This window comes from Crocodylus porosus, unplaced genomic scaffold (assembly GCF_001723895.1).
Source record: "Crocodylus porosus isolate Cpor-Errol unplaced genomic scaffold, CroPor_comp1, whole genome shotgun sequence".
Classification (NCBI taxonomy): domain Eukaryota; kingdom Metazoa; phylum Chordata; order Crocodylia; family Crocodylidae; genus Crocodylus; species Crocodylus porosus.
In genome coordinates this window covers 29,622,111-29,636,940 of record NW_017728949.1, presented here as the reverse complement: position 1 = coordinate 29,636,940, position 14,830 = coordinate 29,622,111, and the positions used below count along the sequence as shown (strand labels likewise).

The 14,830-nt window shown below is 45.8% G+C and overlaps 1 long non-coding RNA gene across 1 annotated transcript in view; it reads right to left on the bottom strand.

Moving 5' to 3' along the window:
- Positions 1-9,480, bottom strand: part of LOC109323156 — a 17,232-nt gene extending 7,752 nt beyond the window's left edge. Inside the window, exon 1 of the long non-coding RNA XR_002104561.1 lies at positions 8,941-9,480. This is a non-coding gene — a long non-coding RNA (uncharacterized LOC109323156). The remainder of the gene's footprint in view (positions 1-8,940) is intronic.
- Positions 9,481-14,830: the final 5,350 nt, after the last annotated feature.

Sequence of the window (14,830 nt, the reverse complement as noted above, 5' to 3'; positions counted from 1 at the left end):
CCTTCAAGAGCAAATTGGATGCTTATCTTGCTGGGATCCTATGACCCCAGCTGACTTCCTGCCCTTTGGGCAGGGGGCTGAACTCGATAATCTTCCGAGGTCCCTTCCAGCCCTAATGTCTATGAAATCTATGAAATCCCACCACTGCCAGGAGAGGGAGGGGGTGGGGAGCCATGCTGCAGGTCCAGCCCATCTGCAAGCCACAGCCCCAACCTGGGGGTGAAGGCATGAGGAAGAGTGCTAACCCCCACCCCTGGAGCTGCCCCAACCCAGGTTGCACTGCCACAGCAAGAGGCAGCAGTGAGTCAGGCTCCGTAACTAGGCTCAGGTACCCCCACACCTCACAACCAGATCACATCCCCCCCTCCCCACGGCTGACTGGCTACTCCTCAGAGAGACTTGGCCCAGGGTGCCATGCTGGTGCCCCCACCACTGCTGCCTGCAATGGGGGGGATTAACGCCACCCTTCCCCTCAGGCTACTGGCATTTGGCTGCCATGGCCCCAGGTGCAGAACAGAGCCTGTCAGTGCCCATTCAATTGCTCCCCAACCGGGGGATTAAACCCCTGCTTCCTCTCAGGCTACCAGGGTCTGGCCCTGCCCCGCTCATGCTGCCAGCCAGTGAGGGAGCGGGAGTGGGAGGCTGGGGACCCCTGACAGGGGCTGCTTCCCACCCACCCCCCTCCAGGCAGACCTGCAGGCCAGGGTGAGGGTTTAAACCCCTCCCCAATCATACTCAGGTCTGCTGAGGCCTGGCCATGCCCCTTCCCTCAGTTTAGTTTCCCTCCAGTTAAGGGCTTACTTTAGCACCCCACAGTTTCTGGCCTAAACCACTGCAGGCATGTGCTTGCATTTCTGGAGTCATAAGGGAAGGTCTATTCACTTGCAAATTGGTTCAATCTACACAGGTTAGACTAACCTGTAAAGATTGAATCAATTCAGTCTCTGCTCTTTGAATGTCTGTCCCTAGCCAGAATGTCTAGGCTTTCCCCATAAAAGTATGCACTCCCCACAAAGAAACCTAGACAAAACTAGATACGTCCCCTGTTGAAAGCACTGCATCTGTGTTCAAAGTAAGGAAGACCTTTGTAAAGCGGAAAAGGAACAGAACAATAATTTAGGAAAAACAGCAACAATTAATCAATCGCTATTTGAAAACCTCTACCTTCATATCTTTGAAATTAACTAATCACCTAGATTCCCCACCTAAACATCTGATGAGCAAATGTCCCTTCGCTGTGTCATTTTCTCTCACTTTCCCCTCTAACACATCTCACTTGCAGATTATTGTCAGTGGCAAAGTCTCAGCATCCCTATGACTAAAAACAGATGCTGTATTTGTCCCAGACCAAATCATGTCTGTTTGTCCTGCAACAGAGAAGTCCCAGGATTGGCATGTGCACACATTGCTCTTCCAATCAGGGTTTAGTGAGTGGCTGACCACAGTGCCATTTTTCTGCCATTGATTCAACAAACGCAATCCCAGGACAACCTTTCAGATGTACTGTGCAATGTCCCAGGACAAGTTGTTAGCATTTCTTAGCCCATGAACTTTTTAGGGCATCTGAACAACTGTACTTTGTCCCAGGATAAAATATTCTTTCTTGGGACAAATATGATGTCTGTTTGCAGCCTAAATGAACTCAGGCAGTGCTCCAGTTCAACCACTCTACAACCTACTGCAGCTATCATAACACCTCTGTTTGTGGTAAGTAGAGCAACTTTGGCAAAAAACACTCAGTAACAACACTGCACTATGGAAAGAGGCACACTAGCATGTAAAACTCCTCACAGTCCATACCACAAGACAATACCAAAATTACCTTGTGTCTAGCTTCCTCCATTCCATAGTGAAAATGTTGGCATTAGTCCTGGTGATCCTGCCACTCAGAACATATTAAGTGCAACTCTCTTCCTCTTCTGTCACACAGTAAAGAAAACAATATTTCCCTGTACTTGTTCCTGAAATGGCTTGAATTTTAACAACATAGCCATGATGTTCACTCTGAGATGGTGGGTAGTACAAATAGTTCTGCTCATTCCATCTACATCTCCAGTTCACAAATAGATGGCAGCAGAGAGCTCTTCCACGGCCTCAGCCAAGTCTACCAGTTAACACTGCTGCTATATCTCCTTCTACCCAGGGCCTCCTGTGATGATCAGACATCTGCAAGACGTGCACCTGAAGACATCTGAGGGACGGGAAGTCAAACTACCCTAGTCTCTGCATATAGCAGTTTCTACATTTCACTGATAGAACAGATGGACAATAGAAAAACTCTCTCAAAAAAAGTCACACCACTAAATAAAGTCAATAGACACCTGGCATGCAGCATCGGGTCCCTCACCACTTTTTTTTTCCCCTTTGGTGGAGCCTGCCTGCAGCAGGGGAGTGGGGGCATGAGCTGACAGGGGCTATCACTATTCCGACAGAGTGATGGAAGTCCCTAAATTGAAACAGTAGGTTTTTAATCAACACAATCCTTCATGGGGACTAATGATCCACCCCCCGTGCTCCCCAATCTGCCCTGCCCAGAAGTTCCCGCCACTCTGAGCACTGTGTACCATCCCTTCTCAGAGATGCCTTGCCTACCCTGCCACTCTGTGAGATCCTTTTAAGGGTGTCACAGGGTGCAAGGAGATAAGGGTCATAAGAAATAAATTAGTCTTTAAAATGGGATGCCATTACATTTCAAATTGTTAAAGAGGTGTCTTGAGTCTTAAAAGAACCACTGTCTAGATGAAGGGATGACTTACAAAGCTACGTCAGTGACTGATAAGGATTTGCAAATTAACCTTCTTGCATGGCTACTCATAGAGCAGTACCTGGAGTCTCTCAGATTGAATCTTAGGTCTAACTGCCTTTTGTCTCTCCCAGGTACAGCTGCAGCTGCTAAGTAATAGTGGAGGACAGGCTGCAATAACTGATGGAGGAATACAAACACCAGTGATGAGAAGGGAGGCAGTCACACAGCAGCCTGAGTAGGAGCTGTGGGTGGATGGGATTAAACCACGATAAACTCTTTTTCATTTTTTCCAAAGCTTTATTTTTAATTGCAGGGGTGATAATTTAGTGCTAGTGAAAGAAATCTGATCAGCAGGTACTGAGGAATGGAAGGCTCTATTTATCCTCATAGAAGGTACAACCTGAACAACCACAGAGCAGGCTGCCCAACAAGTACAACACCCTTCCAGTATGTGACAGCCCTGCCCTGCCTGCCTCAGGGACCCTCACTAAACTAAGAGTGGTGATATCTGGTTCAGCAACTTAGTCAGCCAGCACACACCGCCAAGACAGGGAACAATTGCAAGAGTGTTTTCACAACACTAGCTCAGGAGGCAAAGCAAAATAGCTCAGGAGGCAAAGCAAATTGAAACAGAAGCCAATGAATGGCTGTCTCCTGGGAACAGAATTATAATCTGCTATTTTGGAGATTAACAGCTCCAAGCCTCATTCCAAACCTGTCCCTTGAAGGAGTTCTGTGGTCATATTCCCTGGTAGATATTTATCCAAACAACTAGAAAGCTCTTGCCAATAAAGGTTTAGGACTGAAATGACAGAAATATTTTGTCCCCCTCTATAAAATCAAGAGAGAGAGAGATTGTTGTAGAAAAATATATAAATGAACTGGGCAGATTATCATTAAATTCAAAGTATGAAAAAGTTACATCTTTACCAAACTTCTCCAGTCCCTAATTGGTAAAGTATGTGAGCTATTCAGAATACTGAAATAAGTGTTTAAGAGCTGTAATGTCTGCTTTTTCTACAGTAATTTTTATGGAAGATGAGTTAACATGCATATAGATATAATCTGAAGTACACTACTAATCTAGAACTTTATGTTATACATTTATAGTCACTTCTATGTTTAAGTAAAGTTCTGCTGCACAGTCTCATCTGCTTTAAAAAGGCAAATCTGCAGGTTAGCATCTTCATGTCCAAAAGAAAGAAGCAAAGACAGACATGTTTTGAATACTGAATGCTGTTTTTTGACATCAAAAAAAGTACAAAAATTTGAATATGAATGTTAATGCTATTGTTTTTCTTTAATTGGCTTTACCACGCTATCTGTGGGTGAACAAAACAAACATTATGGAATCAAAAGTTACTGCATTTTGTGGGACAAGACGGTCAAGTGAAAAATATCATACAACTACATTTTTGCTATGGTACGTCAGTAGTCAGTTGAGCCATTGACATAGGCATCATCTGGTAGCATAAAAACAGGAATTCCACATCCCTAGAACGCAACTGATGCTACATGGTATTATAGGACACAATTTTTTGGATATCTTTTATTGGATCAATTGCATGGTTAGGATAAAGTCAGAGACACTTTCAAATACAAGGCAAACTTAATCAAGTCTGAGCAATCTAAGGGTGCATACATTAGGGGAGGTAAGGGGAGGTTAGACTGAGTTAAAAATGGCAACCCAATCTAATGTAAGTGGGATAGGAGGTTAGCAGGGAGACCTGACTGCGGGCAAGCAAGCTCGGGGGGTGGGGGAGTGGAAATCAGGCAAGCTGGTGGGATCCATGGGAGGTCAGGGGTACTGGGGGCCAGGCAAGGTCTGCATGGAGACTGGGGGGTTGGTAAGGTCTAGGAAAGTGAGACAGGATCTGGGGGGCTCACAAGGTCTGCACCCACCCCCTCTTTCCCACCCCCTGGGATCAGGAACACATTTTTAGCTCCCCAATCTCTCCCACCCCCAAACAACACCTCATAGAGAACCACCCCCCCAATCTTGCCCAACCCTCCCCTGACCCCAACTTGCTTCCTCAGCTACCAGCACTGGTGAATGCCAATAAAACCAGTACCAGGAATGACTTACATGATGTGGGATGAGGGGGGTTGTGGGCAGGAGAGGGACTGATTTGTCCATCTAAGGGTAGGGGAAAAGGCCGGGGGACTAAAAATAGCCCAGTGCCAGGAAGAGGTTAGGAAAAGTGCAGTCCCAGGGCTGGGGCTGGACTTTTCCCATCCTGGGGCTGCACTGAGAACTGTATAGGAATTTCAAGACAGTTAATTGGTCTAAAAATGGCCAATCAGATCTAAGTACCTCAGAGGTAGGGTTAACTTAAATCAGATTGGCCATTTTTAGGCCTATCTAACTGTCCTGAACTTCTGTACAGTTCACACATAGATCAAACTAACTAGTATAAGGCAAACAAACTGGGCAAACTAAGTTAGATCAGGTGGCCATTTTTAACACAATCTAACTTCCTTGTAACCTTCATGAATGTCTGCGGCAGATTTTGACTTTATTTATTCATCTAGCCTAGGACAGTGATTCTCAACCAGGGCATTGTGGCACCCATGAAGATCCTTTTCAGGGTGCAATGCAATATTAGCATAGTTAGCTGTGCAAACAACTACAGGATTCACAAGATAAACCCAGAATTTCAAATAGGGATCCATAATGTCAAATAATATTGTGGAATCTGTTGTGACCTTTGACTTCTGTGCAGAAGAAGAATTGTCCTATTATTTTTCTGATGTCAAAAAACAAATGAAAGCTAAGACCTCAATTTTTCTGGGGGCTGCCTTGAGTGTAATGAGGGGCACTTTGAATCTAAAAAGGTTGAGAAACACTGTTTTCATATTTTCAAGTGCAGTTTATTAAATGTTTGGGATATACATGTGTAGTTTGGAAACATTCTAATTATTGGTACTGAAGAAACAAGATAACAAGGTTCTTCCATTTTCTTATAATCTAAGAAATTCTGTTATAAGCCTAAAATGGGGGTTCTCGGCCCTCAGCACCATGTCTTCCAGCCTGTGGGACTTCCCACTGGTCCAAATATTTAGGAGCAGGAGAGCAGTGGCACCTCTCCCTTGCTACCAAATTTTCAGACCTGTAAGGAGCAACATGGGCTGGAGACCATGACCCTGCATGCTAGATCAGGTGTGCAGGGCAGCATAGGCCCTGATCCTGGTATGTGTGACCAGATCCTGGCATATGGGACCAGGCAGTAGCAGCACAGGGCACTGATGGCAGTAAAAATCAGCAGGAGCTGAAAATGCTTAGAAGGTTGAGCTACAAGTAGAAACTACCTAGAGGCAATTATGACTGTGTTTGGCACATCCAGTAGTGTCTGGGGACCCTGACCACAAAAAGAGAAGAGATAGTAGACGTTATTATCAGCTAGTCAGCACAGCTGCAAAACTAAGCAAAACCAGCTGGGACAAGATAAAGAGAAACTGGTGCTCATGAACAGTAATACATGAACAGCCTTAGTTGTCTAAAGACAGCATGAACAGAGGGAAGGAACCAATGGAATGACAGGAACCAAGTATTGGTATGGCGTAAGCAAAAGGACACAGGTATAAAAGGAGACCCTTTAAGCAACCAAGGACTCTCCTGCTCTGAAGTTCCTGAAACCAAACAAGAGAGCAATGATCCTGCCCAGACACCCATTGACTCTGAGGACACTACAGCTGGTGGATGGCAAGACTTGCTTAATTGCTTGCTTGAGCTATCATCTACCACTACTGTGCATCAATAAAAGCCTCCTGTTATCGAATGGAAGCGTTGTGATTGGTCATTAAGGTGTTTGTACCTGCCCATGGAAAATATAGGCCAACAGGCACCAGGGTCTAATCTTGGTGTGGGGCCATTATGCAGTCCAATCTGGGCACACAAGGGCCAGTCGAGACTGCCTGGGACCCAATCCGGACATTCAGGACTGCGCAGAGGTAGCACTGGTCTGATCCTGACAGGGCCCAACTTTGCCTTCAGACTGACTCCTCTGGCCCAGAGCCAAAAGGTTGGGCAACACTGGCGTAAAAGAAAAACACTTTGTTCTTTTCACAGTTACACTGACAGTGCAATTATTCCATTGCGTTTAGATTTACATTTAATGACATTTGGGGTGAATACTGCTTAGGGTGGTCCATCATGACATGAATTTTCAGGGTTTAGTGGTAACATGGTCTTTTTGTACAAGTAGCAGTGATCTTCAGATTGGGCTTGTCAGTTCAGAAGACTATGTACTTTCATTTAAGAACATTGCAAGAAGCATTTATACATTTTAAAACCAGACCTTGAATTAACAAAAAATACCTAGAGACAAAGCAAGCTGTGTGCAAGTCACAGACTAAGTGTTTTTGAAGGAAGGATTTCAAAACCACCACAGCAGCTGCTAAAAGTTCACAGCTCTTGTAGCACCACAGCCAGAAAAGCTTTCCACTCAAAATGGCAGATTTTGACTTTATTTAACTTGGGTTAAAAGAAAAAGTCTGATTGTGTAGCCTGACTGTTCAACTGCTATTACAGCTTTGAGGACAAAAATATCATTCCTAGGCAGTTTTAAAAATAAAACCTTGTGGGAAAAGCTACCATTTGATTCCTCCACTGGGAGCCAGACCCTGATATGTAGGTCTATGTACATGTTTTTTTATTAAATACAATAACATGAGAAAGGGTTTGCAAGGTCAACCCTTTCATTTGTGTTTTTGCTGATATCTTTTATGCATAGCTTGATATAAAATTATCTGAAATGTGTGACTAGTGCAACAGTTGATGAGAAAGGGGAAAAAAAGAGGAAAAAAGGGAACAAGAGATAATACATAATGGGTGGGAAGGAGGAGAGAGGAAAATGGGGGTTACAGCGTGGAAGCCCCAAAAAATGGCTGTCACCTCATTTTTTGGTTGGGCACACATGGAGTTGGTATGAGCAGGGGCATGTTCAAAAGCAGCACTCTCAAGTGTGTTGGAGAAGCAGCACAGACATACCCTTAGTCTAAACGAGGGAAGCTCAAACCCCAGTCTGCAGGGCAGAAACAGCCTGCAAAGCCATGTCAAATCAGCCTGTGGGGCTCTCCATGGTTCCAGAAATGTGTTGGCAGGAGGAATGGTGGCAATTAACACTGCCGCCACTCTGCTGCCAAATTTCCAAGGTATATGCAACTGAATCAGGCCTGGGCATGATCCTCAGCGGCCAAGAGCAGTTGGATTACACCTAGGCCCCACATAGCTGGATCACTCCTGGCTGGGTCAGCATCACACACACTGGATCAGGCTTGTGGACCAAATCCAGCTCACCTGGCTCCACTCATCTGGCCCAGGGGGCAAAGGGGTTGGGCACCACTGGTCTAAACCATCATTCCTATAATTGGTTTAGGAGCTCTCTCCAACACCGGACCAAAATGTAGCACGAATTGCATGTTACAATTCCCTTAGGACAGCCCAATCTATCACCACAATTTGTATAGGGACAGGAGACCATAAACACAGTCATTAGTTATGAAGTCATTCTCCCTCTCACCTCATGCACCCCTCTGTCTTTTATAAAAGCTTCTTCATAGTGCTCTTAAATCATCTGTCAGGATGAAAACCTTTTGTTTTGTTGCTGCCATTCTTTCTCCTCTACAACTCTGCTTCTGTCATTTGGTACCTCTCCAAGGCCACAGTGTCTCTTACTCTAACATCTTTCTATCAGGCCTCCTATAAAGAAGCATAGTCTATTCCAACCCCATTCCTCCTTTCCATGGAATCTATAGTCTGTAATTAAATGGGTACTATCTAAGGTTCTCCTGCCAGACCAGCCTTGGAATTTAAACAGTCTGTGTGAACAGATAGTTATGGAACCAAAATAACCAGAGGACATCTGGGGCAAGAGAGTACAACAGTAAATAACTCAGGATGCTTACTCTCAGTAGAGATGCAGGTAATTTTAGCAAATGGTACAGAAGTCAGTGTATTGTTATTATTGGGCATCAGATAGATAGAAGCATAGAAGCTCAAGGCAACTAAGTGGAAATTAGAACTTCATAATTGACTGGGGGCCTGGGAGTGGGGTATAGTAGATCCCTGGGTAAGGAAAACTTGGGTGCTTGTTGAAAGGGGACAGAAAGAAGAGACATCCAAAAGCCTGGGAAGCCAGATCATCCATAGAGCTAGCCTGGCTGTTTCTGAGCCTTCACTCATTGCAATGCACTTAGTCAAGAGACTTTTCAGTTTTCAAGTATTTGCTTCCTAACAACAAATACCAGCTGCAGTACTTGACTATGCTGACTTCTTGGACCTTCTGGTATTCACCAGACTTTGTATTCCCATTCTCCCTCATTTCCTGAACTTGTCACTTAGAGCAGGGCAGCTTCAGAACTGCCCACAAACATTGCCCTGACACCAATTTTAAACCAAGAGACAAAATCACAATCCAATGCTTGTCAATCACAATCCAATGCTTGTCAGCAAAAAACCCAGGGCTTTGTCCATGGACCAGAGAAAAAGAGGGAGGGACTCTGACCCAGACATTACTGATGGCCTGCAGGCAAGCCAGCATCCCTACCCTGGTACCACCTAACTCCTGGAAGAACCAAGGTATTCTTTCCCCTCAAATCTGTTTTCTCAGGTCATGACACCTTGTCTTAAACAACGTATTTTGCCTCCCACCTCATATAAACAACATTCACTAACAGACAGACATGATGTAATGTTTAGATTAGAGAACTGGGAATCAAGCAAGGCTCCTTGTCCCAAACTCCAGAATCAAACGAGGTCTAATTGTTACAGAAGATAAACTTGAGCAAAAGGATTCCTAGATTCAGTTCCAGGCTGTCCCAGCATGCTCCTTTCTAGCCAAAATCTCCCTTATTCTGATGCTCCCAAGTATGTACCACCTCTCTGATTTTTTGCTCCTGGCTACTCAACCTCTGAACTAATAGATGAGGCAGAAGTCACAGGAGGCAGTAGTCATGAGAAAGACATCAGGGACTAGAAGATGTGGGATGATCACTGTGCAACTGTGTGGCTCTTTCTACATAAAAGGAAAGAAATTCTTCTTCTTTCACACGGCTGACTTGCAGCAACAATTGTAAGTCCAGTTTAAGGTTAGTTAACCAGTCTAATGGTCTTAAGAGGAGGGAATGTATCTCTGCAATGTCACCATCAAAATCGTATAGAAGGCAGAGTGTTGTTATGTGGTCCATAGTTTGATCAGGATTGCCAGTCACATTTTGCAGACTTAATACAACATACTACTTGTGCATCAAATGACAGCAGTGGCCACGCCTGGTTCAGATCCAATTTAAAGTCTTCCATGTTTATCGCCAAAGGGTAAAACCAGAAGGCTTTATTGTTGGGTCAGAAAATTATATGTTTTTGTTCCAAATAGTGGTTTCAGTCCATGCTTCCCTCCAAGCTGCTGCACTGTTGTATCCTACAAGGGCTCGTACATGTGTCCACAAAGGTTTCCAGAAGACCAAGCGGTGAGCTGGGAGGTTCTTTAAATCTCTATGGATGGGGAGGTCTGGGTTGTCATTCATGCAAACAACTTCTCTGTATGTAGCTTCATAACTGCGAATGTCTGGAGGAGGAGCAATATTGGCCAGCAGCAGTAACCATTGAATTAATGTAATTTCAGGGTTCTGGTGATAACAGAAAGTAATGGATTTGTTACCATAAAATTAACATTTATGGTAAATGTTTAAAAACTTGTCTACATGTAAAGTAAAAGCATGTCAAGAGAATCATTTTGGTAGCAGGCAGAACCCTAACTATACTTACCTGAACTGTGCTATGTCCCAGCTCAAACATACACCAGAACAAGAATGAAAAATTCAGACACTTTAAATTACCTACTAATCCCAAACCACACTCTATTTGCATCCCCTTCCCAGAACTCTGCAGAAGCTGAGCTGCTGTACCCCACCACCCTTCCCCCAATAGCTCAACAATCTTACAGCTTGATCCTCAGGTTGGTCTCTGAATCAGACAATTGCACGTGTAGCCCAGGTAACTCAGGTATATATTCCCCTTCTCCAAATGAAGGGGATTATTAACTGGCAGGTATGCTGTGGGGGAACTGCAGACCACTCCGTTTCCCTCCATCCCTATAGAACCAAGCCAGGACAGTCAGGGGACTTAACTGTATACAAATTTACTTACATTAACTTATCACAAGGGAAAGGAACATGGATATAAACATATATGATATCTAAACAAGTAACATAAACAATATCCTCTGGGTATATGACATAAAACCTTATACCAGTGCTCCAGATACAGGTAAGTATCTGATCTGAAACAGATAAACCCCAAAATAAATATAGATAACCAACAAAGTATAGATAAGTATGGGTAAACAATACATAAGCCACAAATAAACAACAGGTGAAATAATAGCAACCAGGGGTCCCAGCAGAGCCCTAGGACTTTACCCATCTACTAATTTACAAACATGAGAGTGTTTGCTGTCCCCTGGAACAGGGCTCCGCCATGCAGTGCTTCTGGGCTTCTAGCTCAGCCCTGTCTGCTGGCTCCGTTGCCCAAGCACCACCTGGCTCCCTGGACTCAACCTTTTGCTATGGGTCGGAGGCCTGGGCTGCCTTGTGCAGCACCAGGCTCGGTCTGCTCCCAGACCCTCCGTGCAGCACCTCCTGCACTGAGCTCCCAGCCTCATTCCAGGGGTTGAGGCCCTGAGCTGCCTAAGCGCTCCAAAGGTCCTGCTCTGTGCACCAGCCTGTGCATCATGTCTCTGGCCACACACCAGAGGTTGCAGACCCAAGCCACCTTACACAGCTCCCAGGGTCTGGATGCCATGCTGCACACTGAGCGCCTAGCTGCTGGAGCCATCCTCCATTCCCTGCTGATAGAAGTCTTCAGGGGCACTTCTGGGCCCTGCTGAGCAGCTCTTCTCAGCTCTTCTAAGCCCCACTTTTCGCTCTTCTCTGTCTCAGATGTGTTCCCTTGTGCTGAGCATTCACCTCCTCTTATACTCTCCAGGGCTCCACCCCTGAAGTCTTCCAGACCTGAGGGTTGCAGTCTTCAATCAGGTCCAGGGGTCAGGGATACTCCTCTCCCGCTCCCCTCAGGAAAGGGGCATGACTTAACTCCTCTTGCTGCCTCCTGATTGGTGGATGGGCTCCACCAATCAAAACAGGAAGATTTCAAGCCTGGGACTCAACCCAAGCTCCAAAATGCAAACCTGCTACACACATTTAGGTTATTTACATATGCAGCCTTTCAGCCCACTCAGCAAGACTTCACTTCCTCCCTAGACTGATTTTATTATGCCCTCAGGAAAGCTTTTAGAATCTCCAACCTCAGAATTTCCTTGGCAATTGGCAGGCAGCCCCTGTAACTTCGTGACATCTGCTCAACAAGTTCAAACTGTGGCCCAGAGCAGATTTGTACTGAGGTTAACCAAACCCCTGAACAAAGTCGGCAAAGAATGCAAGGCACTCCCCCCTGCTGCATGGGGAGAGCTGTTTTCTGCTGCTCAAGGAAGGGAATTTAAGGAGGTGAGATGAGCTGGAGAGATTATCATGAAAAAGCATTCACAGCGTCTTTGGTTAGGGCAGAGAGACAGGCAAAATACAGCACATGGGCTGTATCCAGCTAGTGCAGAGATTCTGCCAGGCCTACAGTGGGTCCCTTGGCCCTGCTGGGTGGCACTGGGGCACCCCCATCCCATTCCAGACCATAGCTTGCCCCAGGCTACATGCACAGCGACAGCAGCACCCAGACCTGCTGGCTTGGCATGGTGAGGAGCAGAGCAGTGCAGAGGCAGCAGCAGCAGCCCAAGCCCTAGTGAGGGTGCTGTATCCAGTGCTGAGGTTGGGGACTAGTCTCTGTGGAGACTGGCCTCAGCCCAGGATGCAGCTCCCTGCTCAGCCACACAGTCTCCATGGAACTGGCCCACAGCCCCGGCCCCAGATGCAGCACCCTCCCCAGGACCCCCACTGCTGCTGCTGCTGCCGCCTCTGCACTGCACCACTCAGCACCACTCCAGCCTACACCTAGCTTGCAGGGCTGGGGGCTGCCACTGCCATGCAGGCATCCTGGGGCAAGCTCCAGACTGGCACAAGATACCCCAACACCACCTGGCTCCTCTGGCCCCAGCTCAGTCCTGGCCACTGCAAGTGCATGGGGGTGGGAGGCCACTCCCCCTCTCTCCTCTGCCAGCACACTGCATGCCTTGAGCTGGGAGAGCGGACAGGGAAGGAAAAGTGGGGAGGAAGGCTAAATTCTCCCCATTTCACGGGCTCAGTGGTGACACACGGCCGTCCCCTGCTCCTGCTTCCTTCCTTGGCCTCCCCAGCAGGGCTCGCAACACTCCTCTCTCTTTTGTGGGTGATATCAGCATTATAAAACAAATCTCCATTCCACCCCTTTCTGAAGCCATTTAGGGTGAGCCTCAGATTCCACAGGATATTTAGGGCAAATGCAATTGTAGAAACTTGTGAACAAAGAAGAAAACCTTTAACTGCCTCTTCCCTTGCTGTGACGGTAGAAACTGGAGCAAAGAAAAGTGTGACTGGGAAAGGAACATGAGTCTTGCGGTGGGAGGATTGTGCTGCCTGGGCACAAGGCATAGAAGGCAGAAAGGACAATCTCTCTAAAAGGGTGACAAAGGCACTGTATCTGCTGAGACTGGCTGATAAGGAAGGTACAATGGATTCAAAACCATGACTGGTTCAGCAGCAAAAGGTGGGTCCCTTGCAACCGCACAGTCTGTAAGATTTTGGATGAACTTACAAATTCAAGATGGGTAGCATAAGGTACAACTGGAGGCGGAGTACCACCTCCTTGCTGAACTATTACATGGGGGCTGTAGATAAGATTTAAAAGGAAAAAAAACCCAAACAACAACAATAAACAAAACTCAGAGTTAGAAGAAAGACAAGAGCCCACTTCAGATAAAATAGCTGTAGATTAAAACAAATTTGGTGCCTGGGTTAGAAAACAAGTTGTTAGGGGCTGATGAACCTAGCCTCAACGTACCTCTTTACCATGAGAAGCTTCTTATCCTTTCTGCTTGAGCTAGCTCATCTTTCCCATACCTGCTCTGCCACAGCTCAATCAAAAAATGACCTCCAGGCCTTCCCCTGTCCAAAGACACTTATATAATCCTGTAGTCAGTCCACCAGACAAGAGCCTAATCCAGCCTTTCCCCACTCCAACCAATCCAAGTATTTAAAAGTCAACTGTTTATAACTATTCTCATCCGTTCCTTCCCTTCCCCATCTACCCCTTATCTGACCAGCTCACTTTGATCTTTCCTATCCTCCTACAACCTGAATCTCCCAACTTCAACTTGATTAGTATATTGAAACAGCATGCTCCATTCCATCACATGTGACTAAGATCTTTGGCTGTTGGGGAAAAGCAGCATGCCCAGTTTCCTTTCACCAGCACTTTGACATTTAAAAAAGATAAATGAAGAATAATCACACAGCCATGTTTTGGCCATTCTACGACATCAGTTATGCAACATCACTTAAGTCAGAAAATAATATTCTTCAACTTAATGCCAAGAATGGGACATGCACCACAAGAAAATGAGACGTTCTACCACCTAGTCCATGACTATCAAATACTTTTAAATTAAGTTACATGGGTATATGCCATTATATGAAAAAATTAACTACTGAAATCAAAATAGCCACTGAAAGGAGTGGTATCCAGTCAGTATATCTAGCTTTTTCTTTTTTATTTTGTCTAGATGTCCAGCCTTATTGCTTCTACCATTACATTACTGGAGCAGATCTGTATAGTCTACCACAGGGGGCAGCAACATTTTTAGGCAGAGTGCCAAAAACACCCACAGCTTCATCTTCAGCAAGGCAGGTCCTGATCCTTGTTGTGGCAGCACACAACTGTTTGTTCTGGGAGACTCCATCCTGAGGGGGACCGAGGAGGCAATCTGCTGCCCCGACCCCTTAGTCCAGGAAGTCTGCTGCTTCCCGGAGGCCCACATCTGGGACATTGCAGAGAAGATCCCAAAGCTCCTCCAGCCCATAGACCACCATCCTATGCTGCTTATTCATGTGGGCACCAATGACATGGCTCAGAGAGCTCCCAGCTGGGTCATGAGGCGCTAT